Raw genomic sequence first — 23571 nt, 5'->3', positions numbered from 1 at the left:
CAGGTGAGTTATCACCACCAGCATAATGGGGTCTACTTCATAGGGTTTTTGTGTCTTGCAAGTCAATATAAACACAGAGCTATATTGTATGCTCCAAAAAATAGAGCATACATTTATACTAATACAATTGTTTAGAGAAAGACAGACATTATTATCTCAAAATGATGGATAATCCAGAATGAATCATGAATAATGATGAGCGAGAAAGCTACAGAGGGTCAAAGATCATACCCCCAAGACATGCTTACCTCCCCTGGTAATGGTGAGAGGTTAGCAGGTCTTGGGGGTATGATCTTTGATGTTCTGTAACTTTCTCACTCATCATCATACACCATTAATTCAGGATTATCCGTAATCATGGTAGCATCCACATCAACATAGAAGTGTTTAGAAACATATTATATTCTTGTTACAATAAAACTGACTTCATTATTTACCATATTTTTATATGAACTCATCAAAAACAGAAATGTCCTCTCACTGTCAACTGCGTTTATTTTCAGCAAACTTAACATGTGTAAATATTTGTATGAACATAACAAGATTCAACAACTGAGACATAAACTGAACAAGTTCCACAGACATGTGACTAACAGAAATTGAATATTGTGTCCTCATGGACTGCATCAGATTTGCCAGTTCTTGCTGTGAGATGTTACCCCACTTCCACCAAGGCACCTGCAAGTTCCCGGACATTTCTGGGGGGAATGGCCCTAGCCCTCACCCTCCGGTCCAACAGGTCCCAGACGTGCTCAATGGGATTGAGATCCGGGCTCTTCGCTGGCCATGGCAGAACACTGACATTCATGTCTTGCAGGAAATCACGCACAGAACGAGCAGTATGGCTGGTGGCATTGTCATGCTGGAGGGTCATGTCAGGATGAGCCTGCAGGAAGGGTACCACATGAGGGAGGAGGATGTTTTCCCTGTAACGCACAGTGTTGAGATTGCCTGCAATGACACCAAGCTCAGTCCGATGATGCTGTGACACACCGCCCTAGACCATGACGGACCCTCCACCTCCATATCGATCCCGCTCCAGAGTACAGGCCTTGGTGTAATGCTCATTCCTTCGACGATAAACGCGAATCCGACCATCACCCCTGGTGAGACAAAACCGCGACTCGTCAGTGAAGAGCACTTTTTGCCAGTTCTGTCTGGTCCAGCGATGGTGGGTTTGTGCCCATAGGCGACGTTGTTGTCGGTGATGTCTGGTGAGGACCTGCCTTACAACAGGCCTACAAGCCCTCAGTCCAGCCTCTCTCAGCCTGTTGCGGACAGTCTGAGCACTGACGAGGGATTGTGCATTCCTGGTGTAACTCGGGCAGTTGTTGCCATCCTGTACCTGTCCCGCAGGTGTGATGTTCGGATGTACCGATCCTGTGCAGGTGTTGTTACACGTGGTCTGCCACTGCGAGGACGATCAGCTGTCTGTCCTGACTCCCTGTAGTGCTGTCTTAGGCTTCTCACAGTACGGCCATTGCAATTTATTGTCCTGGCCACATCTGCAGTCCTCCTTGCAGCATGCCTAAGGCACGTTCACGCAGATGAGCAGGGACCCTGGGCATCTTTCTTATTTGTGTTTTTCAGAGTCAGTAGAAAGGCCTCTTTAGTGTCTTAAGTTTTCATAACTGCAAGCTGTTAGTGTCTTAATGACTGTTTCACAGGTGCATGTTCATTAATTGTTTATGGTTCATTGAACAAGCACGGGAAACAGTGTTTAACCTATCTGGGCTAGGGGGCAGTATTTTCACAGCCGGATGAAAAACGTACCCAATTTAAACAGGTTACTACTCTGGCCCAGAAACTAGAATATGCATATTATTAGTAGATGTGGATAGAAAACACTCTGAAGTTTCTAAAACTGTTTGAATGGTGTCTGTGAGTATAACAGAACTCATATGGCAGGCAAAAACCTGAGAAAAATCCAAGCAGGAAGTGAAAAGTCTGAGAATTGTTGTTCTTCTTTTGATTCTCTATCAAAGCTACAGTGTCTGTGGGGTGACGTTGCACTTCCTAAGGCTTCCCTTGGCTGTCAACAGCCTTCAGAAAGTGGTTTGAGCATTTTCCTGTCACTGGGCAGATAATAGGAGCTCAGTTTCTGAGTGGTATGCCTGGCAACAAAGGGATTGGATATGCGCGGTCACGAGAGCACGCCGTTCCTTCTTTGTCTTCTTGAATGAATATGCTATTGTCCGGTTGGAATATTATCGCAATTTTACGTAAAAAATACCATAAAGATTGATTTTAAACAGCGATTGACATGCTTCTAAGTACGGTAATGGAACATTTTGACTTTTCGTTCCGCGCTCGCGCGTTATGCCTTTGGATCTGTACGCAGGAACAAAACGGAGGTATTTGTACATAAATATGGATTATTTCGAACAAAAACAACATTTCTTGTGGAAGTAGCAGTCCTGGGAGTGCATTCTGACGAAGATCAGCAAAGGTAAGAGAATATTTCTAATACTAATTCTGAGTTTAGGTTGCCCCGAACTTGGCGGGTGTCTGAATAGCTCACCGTGATAGCTGAGCTATGTACTCAGAATATTGAAAAATGTGCTTTCTCCGTAAAGCTATTTTAAAATCTGACACAGTGGTTGCATCCAGGGGTAGTCTATGTATAATTCTTTAAATAATTGTTATATACTTTATCAACGTTTATGATGAGTAATTATGTAAATTGATGTGCACATTCACCGGACATTTTGGTGAGAATACATCACGCGCCAATGTAAAATGCTGTTTTTGGATATAAATATGAACTTCATCAAACAAAACATACATGTATTGTGTAACAATGTCCTAGGAGTGTCATCTGATGAAGATCGTCAAAGGTTAGTGCTTAATTTAGCTGTGTTTTGGGTTTTATTGACACATGTCCTTGCTTTGAAAATGGCTGTGTGATTATTTTTGTCTATGTACTCTCCTAACATAACCTAATGTTTCGCTTTCGCTGTAAAGCCTTTTTGAAATCGGACAATGTGGTTACATCAAGGAGAAGTGTATCTTTAAAATGGTGTAAAATAGTTCTATGTTTGAGAAAGTTGAATTATGACATTTTGTTGTTTTTGAATTTGCCGCCCTGATATTTCACTGGCTGTCCCGCTAGCGTCCCACGTAGCCCATAGAAGTTAAAGCCTTTACAATGAAGATCTGATCTGTATTTTGATTTTTACGAATTGTCTTTGAAAGACAGGGTCCTGAAAAAGGGAATTTCTTTTTTTGCTTAGTTTATATATTTTTTATTTAACCTTTATTTAACTAGGCAAGTTATTACCACAACATAATCTGAAACACAATCAAAACAAACTGCAAACGCATCCAACAAGTTTCTAGTCACAAGCTTGAAGTAGTCATTGCGTGCTATGAATATAAGACCAAATATATAATTTTTTACATTTTAATCGATAAGAATCTTTAGGGGTGCCAATAATCTTTATCAAAGGTGCCAATAATTTCATACCCCACTGTATATCTGTAATGAGTTTTCTGTTATTTTTCCTGTGACTACTTTACTGTATATGGCCTAACTGCAGAATGCAGACTACGGTCTCTGCATGTACAGAGATCCTCCATGCACTGTTCTGATGTATTTCTTTTAGTCAAGATGTTCACCTCCCCTCTACAGTCTGGCTTTCAGGAAATACATGCCCGTTTCTGTTAACTTCCAGCATTGATGTAGGAGCACTGAAATCCCTTCACCAATCACTATCCTAACTGTTGTCTGTTGGTGGCTTACAGGATCTCAAATATACAGCCTGGGTTAGGGCTATCCCCGACCCCAAAAAAGTATTGGTAGAAATGTTTCAATTGAGAAATTAATCCACAAAAACGATTATTTTGAGTAGAGAGAAGGAGAATGGGAAGACCAATGAAGAAAGGGTGAATAAAAAGGTGGCAGAGAGGTGGACGAATAGAGGGGTAACAGAGTGGGGGGATGAATAGAGGGGTAACAAGTAATGGAGTGGGGGGATGAATAGAGGGGTAAAGAGGTATACATTAAACAAAAACATAAAAGTAACATGCAACAGTTTCAAAGATTTTACTGAGTTACAGCTCATATAAGGAAATCAGACAATGGAAATAAATTCATTAGGCCCTAATCTATGGATTTCACATGACTGGGAATACAGATATGCATTTGTTGGTCACAGATACATTAAAAAAAGGTAGGGGCGTGGATCAGAAAACCAGTCAGTATCTGGTGTGACCACCATTTTCCTCATGCAGTGCGACGCATCTCCTTCGCATAAAGTTGATCAGGCTGTTGATTGTGGCCTTTGGAATGTTGTCCCACTCCTCTTCAATGGCTGTGCGTAGTTGCTGGATATTGTCGGAAACTGGAACTAGAGCTCCGGCAGTCATGCGTCATGACCGCAGAAATATTCTATGTGACCGTTGAGTCACGGTAATCTCCTCTTTGCACTCTGGACATGTGTTAGTAGTACCCAATTTGCTAATGATCATCAGGTCACTAATGGCCTGGTACTCAGGGCTCTATTGTCCCTCCATCAGGTCCTAATGGCCTCGTAGTCAGGGCTGTATTGTCCCTCTAACCACTCTGACATCAATGCAAACACAATCAAAAATCATCAAAACAGTATGTGCTTTAAAACTCACTGTGATTGAACAATTTGAAGAAAGAAGTTCAACAACCAGTTGAAACTGAGTGGAAAACATGATGGTTGTGGGTGTTGTATCAAAGCCTAACACTACAAAATGGACAGTGCTTTCTACTGTGATGATTAATTCAAAACACACATATGCATATTAGCATGTATATAATGATTGTGCCTTTATAATACATTGCCTACCGCATATTACACATGGCAGAAAAATATGTAAAAAAATACAGATGTGAGATATCTTTGGTACATAATTGGGCTAGCCTAAATTAAACAAATTCAGAGTTAACCTACAATTATATTGAATTTGTATTTTGAATAGCCTAGTAATTAGACATTTGTTATATTTTCATAATTAATAGGCTGACACATTACCTTTAGCTACAAAATATCTCACCATCTCACCATCGTTTCCATCTCCTCCCCTCTCTCCTTCATTGGAGAGCCCATTGCATACAGAGATTTGGGTCGGAATATGACCTGTCACACAGCAAAATAACTGGAATAGTCTATACCTGACAAGTTCCTGCCCATTTGAAAATGGGCCATTCTTAATCAAAACTAATTTTACATATTAGTAAAGACAAGATTAAATTGAGAATAGTCTGATGGGTGAAAATATGATCACTTGATGAGAGAACAGCATGTGCAGCCTGAGGCAAAGGAACAGACTGCAAGCTTTTTTTTTAGCAACTTTCTCAAATCATCAATAGCCTATAGTCGCATCATGCAGCCCATATACCTTTGAATTTCTAAGGCTTTCTAAGGTTTTTATCATTCACAGCTAAACTTGCTAAATAACTCTAAATCTAGCGTATAAGACCTGTTTCAAATTCTCACTTTTACGCTCTACATCAAACTTCATATGTGACCGACCGGCTCGATTCGGTATTCTGTTGCAAAATTTAAAATTGTGTTTTTTACATTGGATAAAAGTAGACTCAGAGCTAGAAAATGGTATATCATACACTACAGTTGAGGAACAATGGGAAAGTAATTCTGCTTTGAAAGTTGATAAACTTGTAACCTCACTTTTGAGAAAATTGCCCTTGAATGTTTTTGTTCATGTGCTGGAGAGCTCTTCTTTGTTAACACCCATTCAGCAGCGTTCACACCCTCTGCAGCTTTAGCCCCACGCTGCTCTTTTTAATTTTTAATTTTATTTCATTTCACCTTTATTTAACCAGGTAGGCCAGTTGAGAACAAGTTCTCATTTACAACTGCAACCTGGCCAAGATAAAGCAAAGCAGTTCGACACATACAACAACACAGTTACACATGGAATAAACAAACATACAGTCATACAGTAGAAAAAGTCTATATACAGTACATTTTAGTCATTTAGCAGACACTCTTATCCAGAGCGACTTACAGTAGTGAATGCATACATTTAATTTCATGCATTTGTTTGTTTTGTACTGGCCCCCCATGGAAATCGAACCCATAACCCTGGCGTTGCACACACCATGCTGGCGTTGCAAACACCATGCTCTACCAACTGAGCCACAGGGAAATGAGGTAGGATAAGGGCGATAAGGCAATAAATAGGCCATTGGGCGAAGTAATTACAATATAGCAATTAAACACTGGAATGGTAGATGTGCAGCATATATATATATATGTATGTATGTATGTATGTATGTATGTATGTATGTATGTGTGTGTGTGTGTGTGTATGTATGTATGTATGTATGTATGTATGTATATATATATATATATGAGCAAAGGAGCAAGATAAATAAATACAGTATGGGGTGAGGTAGTTGGATGGGCTATTTACAGATGGGCTATGTACAGGTGCAGTGATCTGTGATCTGCTCTGACAGCTGGTGCTTAAAGCTAGTGAGGGAGATATGAGTCTCCAGCTTCAGTGATTTTTGCAGTTCGTTCCAGTCATTGGCAGCAGAGAACTGGAAGGAAGGATTGTGAATCATGTGAATCTTTAAGGATTCACGTGAGGCCATGTACTAAACAACCAAAGATTTCAAGACTAAAGGCTGGTTTATACTATGGGTGTGTTCGTAAATTCAATCTGGAGTGCCAGAGTGTGCTCTGGGCGTTCGTAAACTCAGAGTGTTGTCAGATTGTCCATTCATAAATTCAGAGCGTTTCACTCTCAGAGCGTTCAGAGCGCACACGGGATGCTCTGGCCGAGGAGTAGGGTTGACCCGAGCATTCTGACTTAACAACAGCATTCAAGCACCCAAGCTAACTGGCTAACGTTGGCTAGCTTGTTACCTACTTCCAGACACAAATGAGGGGATAGCTCACTCTGACCATTTTACTAGCCCTAGCAGAGCTGGTTAGGCTGTTTTTATGTTATCCAGAGCGTTGTTGACTGCAACTGTGCTGCTGGCAACAATTTAATTATACTTTTTGCCAATGTTTACTGACACGGATGTTGAGCGTTCGTAAATTCGTCAGTTATTCTGCGCAAGCAGAATAGCCAGAGCGAATTTACCAGCTACGTCTATCGACAGTTGTCGTAATGACATCATAAATATTCTTCTGAAATGGTTTCTTGCATAGTGGAGTCTTTTGTTTAGACATGTAGCTAGTTAGCTAAACAGTTAACCATAATCTCAACTCATAACGTTAAAACGTACCCGATTTAATCTGGTTATTACTCCTGCCCAGAAACCAGAATATGCATATAATTAGTAGATTTGGTAAGAAAACACCCTAAAGTTTCTAAAACTGTTTGAATGGTGTCTGTGAGTAAAACAGAACTCATATGGCAGGCCAAAACCTGAGAAGATTCTATATGGGAAGTGCCCTGTCTGACCATTTCTTGTCCTTCTATAGCCTCTTTATCGAAAATACAGGATCTCTGCTGTAACGTGACATTTTCTAAGGCTTTCATTGGCTCTAGGAAGGCGCCAGAACATGGAATGATAGCTCTGCAGTCTCTGGGCGAAAAACAGCAGGGGTTTTGGTGAGTGGTCCTTCTGAGGACAATGGCACTGGCGCGCGCATGCATGTGACGACTCCATGTTTTACTTTCAGTGTTTGAACGGATACAACGTCTCCCGGTTGGAATATTATCGCTATTTTACGAGAAAAATCTCATAAAAATTTATTTTAAACAGCGTTTGACATGCTTCGAAGTACGGTAATGGAATATTTTGAATTTTTTTCGTCACGAAACGCGCCGACGCGTCACCCTTTGGATAGTGACTTGAATGCACGAACAAAACGGAGCTATTTGGATATAACTATGGATTATTTGGAACCAAAACAACATTGGTTGTTGAAGTAGAAGTCCTGGGAGTGCATTCTGATGAAGAACAGCAAAGGTAATCAAATTTTTCTTATAGCAAATCTGAGTTTGGTGAGTGCCAAACTTGGTGGGTGTCAAAATAGCTAGCCATGATGGCCGGGCTATCTACTCAGAATATTATAAGATGTGCTTTCACCGAAAAGCTATTTTAAAATCGGACACCGCGATTGCATAAAGGAGTTCTGTATCTATAATTCTTAAAATAATTGTTATGTTTTTTTTGTCAACGTTTATCGTGAGTAATTTAGTAAATTCACCGGAAGTTTTCGGTGGGTATGCTAGTTCTGAACAAAACATGCTAATGTAAAAAGCTGTTTTTTGATAGAAATATGAACTTGATTGAACAAAACATTCATGTATTGTATAACATAATGTCCTAGGAGTGTCATCTGATGAAGATCATCAAAGGTTAGTGCTGCATTTAGCTGTGGTTTTGGTATTTGTGACATATATGCTTGCTTTGAAAATGGCTGTGTGATTATTTTTGGGAGGGTACTCTCCTGACATAATCTAATGTTTTGCTTTCGTTGTAAAGCCTTTTTGAAATCGGACAATGTGGTTAGATAAAGGAGAGTCTTGTCTTTAAAATGGTGTGAAATAGTCATATGTTTGAAAAATTGTAGTTTTAGCATTTTTGAGGTATTTGTAATTCGCGCCACTCTATACCATTGGATATTGATGAGGCGTTACGCTAGCGGAACGTCTGTCCCTAACAGGTTAAAATGAAAACAACTTTCTGACTAAATTAGATACATGTAATATCTGAAAATATAGCTAGCTAGACTATCTTATGCATATACATGGATGGACACTTCTCCCTCTCTGTCACAAATGCCATGGTTGCCTTAGTTTAAAGATGTAATCCGGAGACATGTGTTTTATACAACAGCCTTCTGTTTGTTCTCTTTTCAACTCCGTCTGCATATTTGCAATAAAACGCCTGAATTTTCTTCATCTTCTTAGCTATCATATTCTAATTCCACTGTGCATTACACTGATTTCAAAACTCGGTCCTCCAGAAAGTGGAGAACAAAACCTTTGCAGTAACTTTCAAAAAATATGTGTTAGAAAGGATTACCTACACATACTGACCAGCTCATGTTATAGACAGAAGCATGCTACATGGCAGACCAATCCAAACTCATCTCTCGGCATGTCCAGCCTACCCATTATCTCAGCCAATCATGGCTAGCGGGAAGGTTACTGTCTTTTTCTGTGGCTAAACCAACTAGGTTCGTAATTTAACAATTTTATTCATATTTACAGATGGCATACAAGTTTGTTATTAACGACACATGAAAGTTCACATGTTCCAGAAGGCATTTCTGCCAAAAAACTTTGATAAAAAAATGTACGTTCAAATGGCTCTTATGTGAAGTAGTCATGCGCGACATACGCCTAGTTTCCTGAAATGAGTCTAATATGCACACTCGCTCTGGAATGGGAAAAATATCCTTTCTACTTTATTCACCTAGGTTCAATTATATCCATCATACTATAAAATAATCGAATATAAAATAATGGCATGGGACTTATAAGCATATCTTGTCTGCTAAATTAACAAGCCTACAGCCTATGGAATGGCACTTAGCCAGATAACATACAGTAGGCCAACTCATATTCTGTTCTTCTGAAATAAATGTTTCTTCATAACATATTGTTTCTTTAGACCTTATTAAAATAAATAATGGATTTATTGTAATGGTATATTTTCAATTGATTTATTAGACTTTTTTAAACGTAGATGTTCCAAAGGCAGCGCATCAGTGGCTTGTATGGTTTGTATGGCTTGTATGGTTTGTATGCGTGGAGGCCTGGAGATGCTAAATGTGTTTATGTTAATTAACGATCAATTACTGTGAGACCGGCAGACTTTTGCATGACAATAACAGGCCGACAAAATGTCGTGAACGCCACAGCCCTAACTGGATCACTCTGTCGTACACGTCGATCCAGAGCATCCCAAACATGCTCAATGGGTGACATGTCTGGTGAGTATGCAGGCCATGGAAGAACTGGAAAATGTTCAGCTTCCAGGAATTGTGTACAGATCCTTGCGACATGGGACTGTGCATTATCATGCTGAAACATGAGGTTATGGTGGCGGATGAACAATGGGTCTCAGGATCTCGTCATGGTCTCTCCGTGCATTCAAATTGCCATTGATAAAACGCAAATATATTTGTTGTCAGTACCTTATGCAACGGACTATAAAATGTTGTGTGCCCGAACAAAATGTTGTCATAATAAATGCACAAACTGTTTCCGAACTGTTTTGGCTGGGAAGCATGTGGATGCTTTAAGACAAGGGCACATTCTAGATGGGGGAATCACTGTCATCAGAACAACATCCACCCCTGAAAACCTTTGAAGCCCTGGTTTAAAAAGGGCACAGGTTAAAATATATGGTGGAAAAGGAACTGGCAGCATTCATTAGTCATATGCGTGACTCAGACGCAGGAAGGAATATCTGTTGTATGATTTGTCATATAGATAGGTGTCCTCATGGTCAGTGAACCGAGAAAGGAAACTATTGCCCTAACATGTTCACAAAGGAAGCTTGAGTCAACTGACTATCTGAAATTTGAGCACTCATAGAGGAAGATCAGACTCTAACAACGAAGAGAAATAGTGAAAGGTGCTACGGTATATACTGTATGCCCATTGCCCAGGCTAGGAAAGTACTACTATTACTGCCTTAACATGGATTCAAAAGCAAGCAAAGTACTACTATTACTGCCTTAAAATGGATTCTCCGGCCAGGAAAGTACTACTATTACTACCTTAACATGTTCACAAAGGAAGCCTGAGAGAACCGGCACTTGACTATAAACCTTATTTGCTATAAGTGCACTACCTTTATCCAGAGCCAGGTCAAAAGTAGTGTACTAAATAAGGAATAGGATGCCATTTTCGGATTTTGACTATGAAGAAATACTTTGAGTACACACTGTACATTCACTGAGTAAGTACACTAGATTCCGTGTCCTGTTCTTAGTAGCTGGGAGGCAATCAGTCAGTCACTCAGAGGCCATGTTCTTCCAATGATCCCCAGAATGAACAGATGTACACAGACGAGTCATGTGGATGAGCTGTTCCCTTTAACCCACCCTCCCCCACCACCACTCGCTGCTAGTACATGCAATATCCTGTGGTTGATCTCTTTATATAAAACAGATGTAAAGACTCAAACACAATCGCCTGAGAAATGTCCTAACTTTTTTTTAGGGGGTAGATCAGCTTAAATATTGCAGATAGATTGTAGCTTCCATCAATGTAATTGTCTGCATCATTTTCATTTGATGCGTTACAGCCTTATTCTAAAATGTATTAAATAAAAAGAATCCTCAGCAATCTACACACAATACCCCGTAATGGCAAAGCGAGAGAAATAACAGAAATACCTAATTTACATAAGTATTCAGACCCTGTGCTATGAGACTCGAAATTGAGTCCACCTGTGGTAAATTCAATTGATTGGACATGATTTGGAAAGGCACACACCTATCTATATAAGGTCCCACAGTTGACAGTGCATGTCAGAGCAAAAACCAAGCCATGAGGTCGAAGGAATTGTCCGTAGAGACAGGATTGTGTCGAGGCACAGATCTGTGGAAGGGTACCAAAAATTTTTTGCAGCATTGAAGGTCCCCAAGAACACAGTGGCCTCCATCATTCTTTAAATGGAAGAAGTTTGGAACCACCAAGAATCTTTCTAGAGCTGGCCGCCCGGCCAAACTGAGCAATCAGGGGAGAAGGGCCTTTGTCAGGGAGGTGACCAAGAACCCGAGTTCCTAGAATTCCTCTGTGGAGATGGGAGAACCTTCCAGAAGGACAACCATCTCTGCAGCACTCCACCAATCAGGTCTTTATGGTAGAGTGGCCAGACGGAAGCCCCTCCTCAGTAAAAGACACATGACAGCCCGCTTGGAGTTTGCCAAAAGGCACATAAAGGACTCAGACCATGAGAAACAAGATTCTCCTGTCTGATGAAACCAAGATTGAACTTTTTGGCCTAAATACCAAGCGTCACGTCTGGAGGAAACCTGGCACCATCCCTACGGTGAAGCATGGTGGTGGCAGCATCATGCTGTGGGGGTGTTTTTCAGCAGCAGGGACTGGGAGACTAGTCAGGATTGAGGGAAAGATGAACGGAGAAAAGTACAGAGAGACCCTTGATGAAAACCTGCCCCAGAGCGCTCAGGACCGCAGACTGCGGTGAAGGTTCACCTTCCAACAGGACAATGACCCTAAGCACACAGCAAGAAAATGCAGGAATGGCTCCGGGACAAGTCTCTGAATGTCCTTGAGTGGCCCGATCGAACATCTCTGGAGAGACCTGAAAATAGCTGTGCAGCAATGCTCCCCATACAACCTGATAGAGCTTGAGGGGCTCTGCAGAGAAGAATGGGAAAAACTCCCCAAATACAGGTGTGCCAAGCTTGTAGCGTCATACCCAAGAAGACTCAAGGCTGTAATTGCTGCCAAAGGTGCTTCAACAAAGTACTGAGTAAAGGGTCTGAATACTTATGTATGTAATATTTCTGTTTTTATTTGTAATAAATTTGCAAAAAATTCTAAAAACCTATTTCTGCTTTGTCATTATGGGGTATTATGTGTAGATTGATGAGGAAAAAAATGATTTAATCAATTTTAGAATAAGGCTGTAACCTAACAAAATGTGGAAAAAGTCAAGGGGTCTAATTAGTTTCTGAAGGCACTGTACATACACATCCACATATATAAATGTTCTAACTGTGATCATTTCCATTTCTCACAATGTAATTACATAGGGGTTTGTGTGTTGGGGAGTTTTGTTATGTTATGGCCATGCAGTAACAAGCAAATAATTGTGCTAAAAACAATAATCATACAAGCACTTGATCAAGTTATGTCATGTATGGTCAAATAAGTTGCCATCTGCTCAGGAGAGGAGAAACCATAGATGATCATATCATTCTATGGGAGAAACCCTCAGCTCAGATCAGCTGTCATTTGTGCCACATTGCAGAGTCGGCTTCTTTCTTTCAGTAGCATTTGGGGCCTGGTCATTTATCCTAAATGTGTTGTTACGACTCATTCTCAACAGTTACAGCTGTCAATATCCTCACCAGGCCCCTTAGGCAACAGCGGGTGGTGTGGGTGGTATGGTGTGCACATATGTGTGTATCCCTTTGAATCAAAGGCAAAAATCTACAGTTGTCATTTGTCCTTCCAAGTGTATCTATTTAATGATGACACATCCACATTGATATTACAAGAGATTATCATTCTAATATAAGTGCTTTTGAAAGCAGCCTTTATCTCTGAAGTGTGTGTGTGCCGGCAGTCTGTCAGCTGTTCCTCAGATCGGACGCCTTGGTGACGAGGGGACAGCTCTAGCTGTTGTCTGAGGCCCTTGTGTGTGGGGGGTCAATGTCCTACCAGCTGCCACAAGCACACCAAGAGGTGCGATGACAACCTGGAAGCCACACTGAGCCAAATATACCTGGTTAAGCAATCAGCCTAGCCTGTACTTCAATTGTCAGAACATGTCCGTCTTTTACAAGCGATGATTCAGAAGCATTGACACCCAGCGACTCTTTGAGAATGATAACAAAAGGTGTAAAGACCGGCCACCCAGGGGCGAAAATCTGATATCCACTTTGGAGGGGACAATTACATTACATTTTCTCAAGAGCAATTCCTGAGGGGGACACCAAAAGTAGTGCTGTAACACATAGCCTACATTGTAATATGGTAAATGTATATTGAGTAACCAAAGAAATAAGGTGTTTGCCATACTCCTAACTACCGGTACCCAAAACTACACAACTAATCACAACAGCAATACCATTGCCTTTAACAAATCTTAGTTCAGTCACCAGTTTAAGTTGAGAGTGGGGGTATCCATGGCATTTTCCAATTATGTTCCTATTTTACAAGTCAAAAAAATTGAGAACCTTTCATAATGTTGCCAAACAAAGACTCAACAAACTTACCTGAGACTCCCTGTCTCTGCCAGTCTGTCCCTGCATATCTGTCCCCAACTCTGCTGTCTGTGTGCCATCTGTTGCCTGCTCTGCCTAATGACATCATTGTGAAACATTTCCATTAGAATTTCATTTCTTTCTTATGAACATTTTATCAACTAGTCTTTGAGATATTAGGCTACTAGGGTTCTTACTATGCGTTTTGGTGTATTGAAAAATACTCTGATGTCCGTCTTTTATTTTTATGCCATTTTTCTACCTGGCTGGCTACACACACAGTGTGTAGGTTATTTACAGTAAGAGATGGGCTTCTATCATCTTCAATCATTCTATATGGGCTTCGATCTAAAAGGTAGCTAGCAAATGTGAAACGAATTAAAATGACAAGAGTTGACAGCTGTATGAGTTCACCATTTACACAACATATGCTGCAACCTTTTGTAATTTTAATAGTTTGTTTCATATTGGCTGGCTTCCAACAATAGCTGAATTTGCAAAGCTAGCGAGCACCAATTCAGTTTCAGTGGTGTTTGCGATAATCTTTGCTACCCGGGTTAAATAAAGGTGAAATAAAATAAATAAATAAAAGTTCCCTTGCGACAATTTAGCTTTTGCAACGAGACCATTAAATATATTTAAGACAATGGTAGATGAGAGTGTAGTTCTGTTCAGTTTGGACTTCAGTTTATCGCTAACCTTATCACAGGGACTTTAAAGCACTAACTTACATCATCTGCATGCTGATTCCATCTTTGACGACGCCACATAAATGGAATAGGTACTAGCTAGCTTAATAGTTAATATTTGCGCGCTAGCTCTGCATATACAGCTAGTGTGTGTGTGTGCGCGATTGACTGGATGAACCTCACGGCAGTTACGTAGCAAGCTAAGGAACTGGCAGTGGATCAAACCATTGTGAGGCAAAGGGCGGGGGGGTCGCAATCTTTTGAAACTTAAAAACGCGCTATTAAGTGTCTATAATCAGCACAATTGCTTTCATTGCGTATTATTAATATTATTTAAATTACATAGTTATGTTTCAGTGATATATTGGGGGGGACAAATCATATTTTTCCCAGGATGGGGGGGTCATGTCCCCCCCGTCCCCCCCGGGATTTCCGCCCCTGCGGCCACCCACACATGAGATGGTAGTAATAGGTACGTTAACACCACAAGAGTTCTTAATGGTCTTTTCCAATCTGTCTATTTGAAGGAAGTTCCACACTTTTCTCAACACTGAGGATAAGGAGCTCGGGGATACTGTTACAGTTCTGCCATGACTGCATTTATGCCGATTCTACTCTGAACACACATTGCGCAACATATTTGTTGCATTATATTTGAAAAGTCTTACATGTTTCAAGTTACTGAGAGAAGACAAAGGCAGCATGCATCCACATACGATCCTCGTCCCATCAGGTTCTCCCATCTAATGAGAGGATTCCAAAACAAACCTCAAAATGGACTGAACCCAGAACCAGAGTTTTGTTCTGAGCCGGAGAGAGGCCGACGCAATGGCGGCAGGCAGGCAGTGAGCTAGTGGACATGTGTTGGGGAGGGAGTTGGTGTAGAACAGGGCTCTCCAACTCTGTTCCTGGAGAGCTACCATCCTGTAGGTTTTAGCTCCATCCCTAATCTAGCGTACCTGATTCTAATAATTAACTGGTTGATAAGCTGAATCAAGTTAGTTACAACTGGGGTTGAAAGGAAAACCTACAGGAGGGTAGCTCTCCAGGAACAGGGTTGGACAGCCCTGGTGTAGAAGAACCAAATGGTTTCTTTGCAAGCAGTTAAATGCTTTCAATGCACTCCCCTCGTCTCCTAGTCTATCACAGAGGAGTCTGTGGCCTGGCACAAAGTAAGGGACTTAATATTTCTCATCATATGGAATGTAATACGATTACATTCAGCCCCTATGGGCAAGTCAGTAAGTCAACTTTGCTTTGTAGCTACGGGAGGCCTTTAGATAAATCATAACTTACAACTGAGGCCTCTCCCCTTTCTCAAAACCCCAGTGTTGGAAGCACAAACAGAGCATGCACACACACACACACACACACACACACACACACACACACACACACACACACACACACACACACACACACACACACACACACACACACACACACACACACACACACACACACACACTGTTGAATATGCTCCGTGTTCTGCAAGCGGCCTCTCTATAGACCTGACGCTCTGCATCAGATTAAAGCCGACGGCAAACACTGAAAACAATACACCATTGTCTGGGAGTCCATGTCAGTCTTAGGAACAACCAACACAGTGAATCTGGTCATTCATTGGCAATGGAGAGTAAGATAGGAGAAGACACAATGGTGTTAATAATGATACTCTGTCTGGGCTTCTGCAAGTTGCTGTGAAAGGAAAGTTTCCGTGATGGAACCGCAGATCATCTTGTTACCCTGGCTAACCTGCTATAGGAGGTGATTAGCAGTAGGATCAAGACAACCCTCTCAGATGAACCACATGCTGAGCTCAGATCTCTCCAGTGTCCGCCAGGCTTGGTGTTGGTTCAGAGTGTTAGGACGAACAAGAAGTAAGGAGAACCAGGCACATGGTTCGGCTACATTTTGGCTATATATTATTATGATTTTATATATATATATATATATACTGCTCCAAAAAATAAAGGGAACACTAAAATAACACATCCTAGATCTGAATGAATTAAATAATCTTATTAAATACTTTTTTCTTTACATAGTTGAATGTGCTGACAACAAAATCACACAAAAATAATCAATGGAAATCCAATTTATCAACCCATGGAGGTCTGGATTTGGAGTCCCACTTTAATTTTGAGTGTAAAACCACACTACAGGCTGATCCAACTTTGATGTAATGTCCTTAAAACAAGTCCAAATGAGGCTCAGTAGTGTGTGTGGCCTACACGTGCCTGTATGACCTCCCTACAACGCCTGGGCATGCTCCTGACGAGGTGGCGGATGGTCTCCTGAGGGATCTCCTCCCAGACCTGGACTAAAGCATCCGCCAACTCCTGGACAGTCTGTGGTGCAACGTGGCGTTGGTGGATGGAGCGAGACATGATGTCCCAGATGTGCTCAATTGGATTCAGGTCTGGGGAACGGGCGGGCCAGTCCATAGCATCAATGCCTTCCTCTTGCAGGAACTGCTGACACACTCCAGCCACATGAGGTCTAGCATGGTCTTGCATTAGGAGGAACCCAGGGCCAACCGCACCAGCATATGGTCTCACAAGGGGTCTGAGGATCTCATCTCGGTACGTAATGGCAGTCAGGCTACCTCTGGCGAGCACATGGAGGGCTGTGCGGCCCCCCAAAGAAATGCCACCCCACACCATGACTGACCCACCGCCAAACCGGTCATGCTGGAGGATGTTGCAGGCAGCAGATCGTTCTCCACGGCGTCTCCAGACTCTGTCACGTCTGTCACGTGCTCAGTGTGAACCTGCTTTCATCTGTGAAGAGCACAGGGCGCCAGTGGCGAATTTGCCAATCTTGGTGTTCTCTGGCAAATGCCAAACGTCCTGCACGGTGTTGGGCTGTAAGCAAAACCCCCACCTGTGGACGTCGGGCCCTCATACCACCCTCATGGAGTCTGTTTCTGACCGTTTGAGCAGACACATGCACATTTGTGGCCTGCTGGAGGTCATTTTGCAGGCCCTGGCAGTGCTTCTCCTGCTCCTCCTTGCACAAAGGCGGAGGTAGCGGTCCTGCTGCTGGGTTTTTGCCCTCCTACGGCCTCCTCCACGTCTCCTGATGTACTGGCCTGTCTCCTGGTAGCACCTCCATGCTCTGGACACTACGCTGACAGACACAGCAAACCTTCTTGCCACAGCTCGCATTGATGTGCCATCCTGGATGAGCTGCACTACCTGAGCCACTTGTGTGGGTTGTAGACTCCGTCTCATGCTACCACTAGAGTGAAAGCACCGCCAGCATTCAAAAGTGACCAAAACATCAGCCAGGAAGCATAGGAACTGAGAAGTGGTCTGTGGTCCCCACCTGCAGAACCACTCCTTTATTGGGGGTGTCTTGCTAATTGCCTATAATTTCCACCTGTTGTCTATTCCATTTGCACAACAGCATGTGAAATTTATTGTCAATCAGTGTTGCTTCCTAAGTGGACAGTTTGATTTCACAGAAGTGTGATTGACTTGGAGTTACATTGTGTTGTTTAAGTGTTCCCTTTATTTTTTTGAGCAGTGTATATATCTTGGTGCCAGTGGACCGGAAAAGCTTGACTGGTAGTGTACTGGAAACCAAACATAACCCATGTTTTTTTCTCAAGCTATTTAGCTGGTTGAGCAAAGTGGGCCGGTCCAGTTGTGGTTATCTCTGTGTTAGCGCAGAGCTCTGCAGCTTAAACCCAATGGTTTATTTTAGGGTGAAGTAATGAAATAAATGTTGTGTCCACCACTCCAAATGGCTAACTTGCTTTGACCTATAGAACCACTGCTAAAAGCCTGTGTTTGGAGAACTCTGGCTGTGGGGCTGGGTATCGTTTCAAGATGTCATGGTGTTGACACATCATATATAACATAATGTAAATTGTATACATGATTTAATCTGTTGAAGTTTCATTCCTTCCTCCCTCAGAGAACAGTGTGAAGGCAGGCTGGGACTACAGAGTTATGAAGTCCAGAGGCCCCAAAGTTGTACCCTACTCCCTATGTAGTGCACTTCTTTTGACTCGGACCATTGTCAAAACTAATGCACTATAAAGGGAATAAGGTGTCATTCCGCATACACCCCTGGAGTCCAAAGGCCCCCAAAATATTCCCACTTTGGTGCCTGTGATTGTGACTGACAGGGAGAATTTTGGTAAATAAATGGGTAGGTCTAGAGGAAATAGATCATTAGGCCTTGTTGCGTGACTTACAGAAACCTGGAAATAGTGTTTCCTCGAGAGAAACCATGTCCTCCGTAATTGTAGCCTAGCTTCTTGCTTTTTGATGAGAGCAACTCACTGTGCCTCCCGCCTCCCAAGATTAATGACATCAATCACGATGTAATGAGGTTGTCAGTGATTTTACCATACAGCGCTTAAATGGCTAGTTAAAACCACATTGGGCTGTCTCCTTTACTTTTACAATTACGTGTTTTTTTACAGAGGAGGCCATACATGGTTTGCCATTTTCTTTCGATAACAACAGATGTAAATTCTCTCAACCTCACATTCCATGGCACTGTGTGTCTTAGTAAGGACTCGTTCTCATGGCTGGCCCTGTGAGAGATGGAGAGGGGGGTGAGGTGGGGTCTAAGTACTCACTCCTAGGCCTAGCTGGCCCTGTGAGAGATGGAGTGGGGAATGAGAGGGGACAAGGCCAGGCAGGGCAGGTTGCTACTCTCACTCTTCCAGACGGATATGATGTGATCCTATTTAACCCCAGACACTTGAAAGAGAATGAGCCAGATGCCTCGAGGGTATGGTATAACAGACACTAAAAAGCCTTGATTGTGTCCACTTGCCATCCCAAGCCAATGCAGAGAGGAACTCAAAGAGGGACCCTGAAAACAAATGAATGTAGCTTCTCTGCCGACTGCCGTCACTTTACTCATCCCTGTGTTTCCCCCTTCCCTCCACCTTCCCCCTCATCTCAAGTACAGCCTCGCTGTTAGAAGAGTGCGCCGTGGTGGACTGGAATAGTTCAACACATAGATGTCTTTTTACAGCTCCCTAAATGGCCATTAAATGCCCATCAATTGAGCTCGAGACATGAGTGTACTTCAGCCACCCTCCACCCCCACACAGCTCCCCCCGGGCTGGGCTGAAGGAAGGCTGCGCAGGTCCTGCTAGACACCCAGTATTGTCCAACACTCTCAAAGTGGTGTCTCTGACGGGTCTAGAATGATAATGCTCTTTTCACTCGATGACAACCACTCGTTGTACACAACGTCAGTGGTATACGTCATCTAGATAGTAGGGAAATAGTGTTGGGCTCAACAATGTGTTGCAAAACATACAGCAGGCTTAACAAGACTGGTGGGAAGGTGGCATGTTCATTTTCCTTTACAGCAATGGAAATATGAAAATACAGTTTAAATGCAGTGTAGGGAATTTTGGATATGATTAAACCATCAACGTTTTGCCTATATTAAAACGGTGTGGTTTGTAATCATAATGGCCTAATATAACCACGTAATATGGCCATCAGAACAGAAACATAATTGTGGGAAAACAGCCGTTCTGGGAAACATGTAAACTATGGAGATACAGCAGCTGTAGTTATTTATTTTACATCAAGTAGATTTCTAAACACGACAACTTTCTCAACTGTATACCCGAAACATTGGCTTTTCTCCTGGTAGAATCTCTGAGCAGTTTAAGGGGACAGAGCTTAAAGGGACTGCAATCTAGGAATGCCATGCTATAGTAAATGGCTTTATCGGAACAGTATAGTATTTTAGCTCACTGAGGTGTGAGAGGAGAGAGAGAAAGGGACAAGAAAACCCTGTTCTTTTCAAAAAATGTTGTCCTCTCTTTAGGGAGGTCTATCCTCTTCCTGTCCTCCTCAGAGTCATTCAAACAGTATTTTCCTCCTCCTGACCCTCCTGCATGCTAGACTTCATCAGTATTTGGGGTTTTTAAAGTCCCCCCCCACCTCTCCTCCTTTCCCTTTTCCAGTATTCGGTTCATTAAATTTCTGCAGACTTCCAGAGAAGAAAAACGGCAGATCAATAAAGTGGGGAGAGCTGTGGAGGGACATGTGAAAGAGAGAAACGGAGGGTAAGGGGAACATAGAAAAGAGAGAGAGGCTGGCTCTGGCTTGGGAGATGAAAGTGACATCGCCACCATGGGTTTCAGAGCCTAGAGAAAAGAGCCCCAAGCAGAGGTTGAATAGGCTGAATAGCCCCATCATTTCTTTACATTCTTTCACTCTCCCCAGGCCTGACTGCTGGAACTCTTCATTCAGCACAATGGCAAATGCACTAAAACTTTTTTCTTATGCTAATGTTCCCGCAACTGCATGTGCATCAACGCATTAAATTAAAATCACACTCATGGTGGATACACAGACATGTATCCACCATGCGCAACACAGAAATGCATACCACCACCAATGCTTTTTGCAAGAGTCAGAGCTTTTTCCTTGAGCATTTGTCTATTCTTACTTTTCATTTCTTTCTTTTCACTGTTTTCTTTTCACTTTATTCTCTAGAGGACATACTATTGTTCCTTTGCAAAATCCTGAAGTTTTAACATTCTTCAGTAAACCCATGACATCAAATAACTTTAACCATTCCTTTCATCAGTTTTACATTTGAGTTGATGAATATCACTGATTAAGGAATTAATTTTACATTTAAACTATATCCTAAGAATTGATATACAATCCTAAAACCACATCTTTTCTTTTTTATTTGTAGTTCTATAACTGATCTGAATGCAGACCAAAATAAGGAAAATGGTGCTCATTTTATTAGTTCAGGCATTAGCCTGGGGATTATTAACACACACTCTAGATGGGTAAAAGCCAACAGTAAATATAGCTGTTTTACCCGCACAAAAGCGCCAAGTGTTTGTTGATTACTCAGGCTACAGTGCAAACAGGCAAACAACTGAGAATTTTTCAACAATAAGGACACTACTCCTACTGACATGGGAGATTCAAGGAGGTGTCCTTAATTCCACAGCATGGCAAGCACTTGAAACATGTATTGCAAGTGTTTAAATGAGAGGGATCTTGAAATAATCTTTACACGGAGTGAAGTGAGTGCACTCTTGAGCACCTATCACTTTCTTTTACGTCAACTTGTAGCCACTGTGTATAGGCCAACAGTCCGTCTGCCACAAACGTTAGCGTGAAAAGCACAATTAAATTGGAATGTAGCCTATGAAATGTGTCAATCTGAAACCACTCAAAATTATGATAGACAAGACAACAACATTTGAGAACACATGTCCCTAAACCTATAGAAGTTAAAACTTCCAGAAATATGCACAAAATGTATTGCAAAATAAAAGTTACTGTTTACATCGAACTTCGCACACATTTTTAGGATCACATTTATAGATTCAGTGAATCACAATAGGTCTAGGCTACTGCTCTGCAGACATTTGGAAGTCAGTAGAAGGGTTGACGCCGCGGCTTTCGGATCACATCTCTTCGCATATAGATCAAGTTGCAAGACAGAATGTTTTGGATTCCAATGTCAGTTAAGTTCAAAGTGCAAATGTGATGTGGAGTTACCCAAACCCCATCTGTCCTTGACACGCAAGATTATTCAATGTGACTGCAGGATAGTGGTTTACATTTAAACACATATAGCTTGTCTATTGCATTCAGCATCAAGAGGTTTCAAATAAGAAATGAATAATTTGTTTTAAAATGTTTCCAAGCTTGTCATCTAGGCTAGTCTACACCACAACAAAAACTTTCCTTACCTTGAACACTTTCTCTTTAAACCCCGATGCTGTTTTGTTCACTTTGTCCGATGACTCTCTGCAAGTATTTCGAGAATAAGGCTAAAGTGTACTTTTTCAATGAAAACAGCTGAGGCCGGCTATGTCTCTTTGAAAAAAAAATACTTTAAGAAAAGTTTCAAAGTCTACTCAAAGTTCGGGACACGGCATCCCTCGGATAACTCATTTAACACGGAGGAGCGCATTTACTCGCATCTAACTTTTACAATCCATCATCTTCAAGCGGTAACGTTTTCTCACTCACCTTTGAGTTTTTACATAAGAAAGCGCATGACATGTTTTCGCCAGAATACGTGTCTGAAAATGTAAACTAAAACTAGATTTTAATCGACAGTTGTTCTAGACATGCGGTGGTGAGATCTTCAAGCTGATCTGTTTTCAATCCGATCCCCTCTTTCTCTCCCCCTCTCTACCCTCCACCTCCTCCGTGCTCCCTGTTGAGTTGAGCCATTTGCTGCTCCAGATGGGCCGGGCTAACTCAATCCAGCAGTTGGACTCAGGTACAAGTTAGATAAAGTTTAATTATTGTTCGATTTCACAGACTTCAGGCAGGAACGTTACTGGGAGCTACTTCTGTCAGATACACATGGGCTATTCAATTGAGAATAGGTGCATCATCGCAACTGACTAGTATATCACCCAACCGACCCCCTCCTCATATAAACATATTTTTTGGCCATCACATATTTTTGGGAAATTGATATCTTCTTCCCCGTCGCCATTTGTCTTGGCGTAGACTTACAGCAGTAACACTGATGAAATCAATTTGGAGACAAGCCTTCCACATAGCCTACACAAAGCACATCATTAGGGATACTTTCCTCCATTATCAACAGTGCCTGGTACTAGCAAGTTACATGATGTGTCAGACTTTAACACTTGGAATGCTGATGTGGGGATATATATATCAGGCCTTTCTGATTCATGTGTCTGAGCAACATGATGTCTGTGAGTTGAATAATGGTTTGTGTGGATAATAGGGTAGTCCAAACAAAAGCTGTTTTCTGGACTATTTGAAGGCACCTCTGTTTTGTGTCATTGTCAGTAAAAGTCTCATAATTCTCAAGAAGAAAAATAACAGAACAGTCATGACAGTCTACCTATTTATCAGACAGCTACTCAAAAGCTTGCGTTCTTGTGTTTTTTATCCGCTTTTTTCTTCTCTCACTTTTCTTGTGTGTTTAAAAAAAACTATATTATTACCTCTATTCTGCATTGTTGGGAAAGAGCTCGCAAGTTAAGCATTTCACTG

At 41.8% G+C, this 23571-nt stretch overlaps 1 protein-coding gene across 1 annotated transcript in view; it reads right to left on the bottom strand.

Moving 5' to 3' along the window:
* The window catches only part of LOC106582360 (zinc finger protein GLI2), a 178592-nt gene extending 155699 nt beyond the window's left edge, over nucleotides 1-22893 (bottom strand). Inside the window, exon 1 of the mRNA XM_045704761.2 lies at nucleotides 22281-22893. The gene's annotated coding sequence lies outside the window, so the exon portion shown is untranslated. The remainder of the gene's footprint in view (nucleotides 1-22280) is intronic.
* Between the last annotated feature and the right edge of the window lie 678 nt (nucleotides 22894-23571).

Source organism: Salmo salar, chromosome 21 (genome assembly GCF_965601325.2).
Source record: "Salmo salar chromosome 21, fSalSal1, whole genome shotgun sequence".
NCBI lineage: Eukaryota > Metazoa > Chordata > Actinopteri > Salmoniformes > Salmonidae > Salmo > Salmo salar.
The sequence above is the reverse complement of the archived record's forward strand: the minus strand, read 5'-3'. Positions and strand labels throughout refer to the sequence as shown.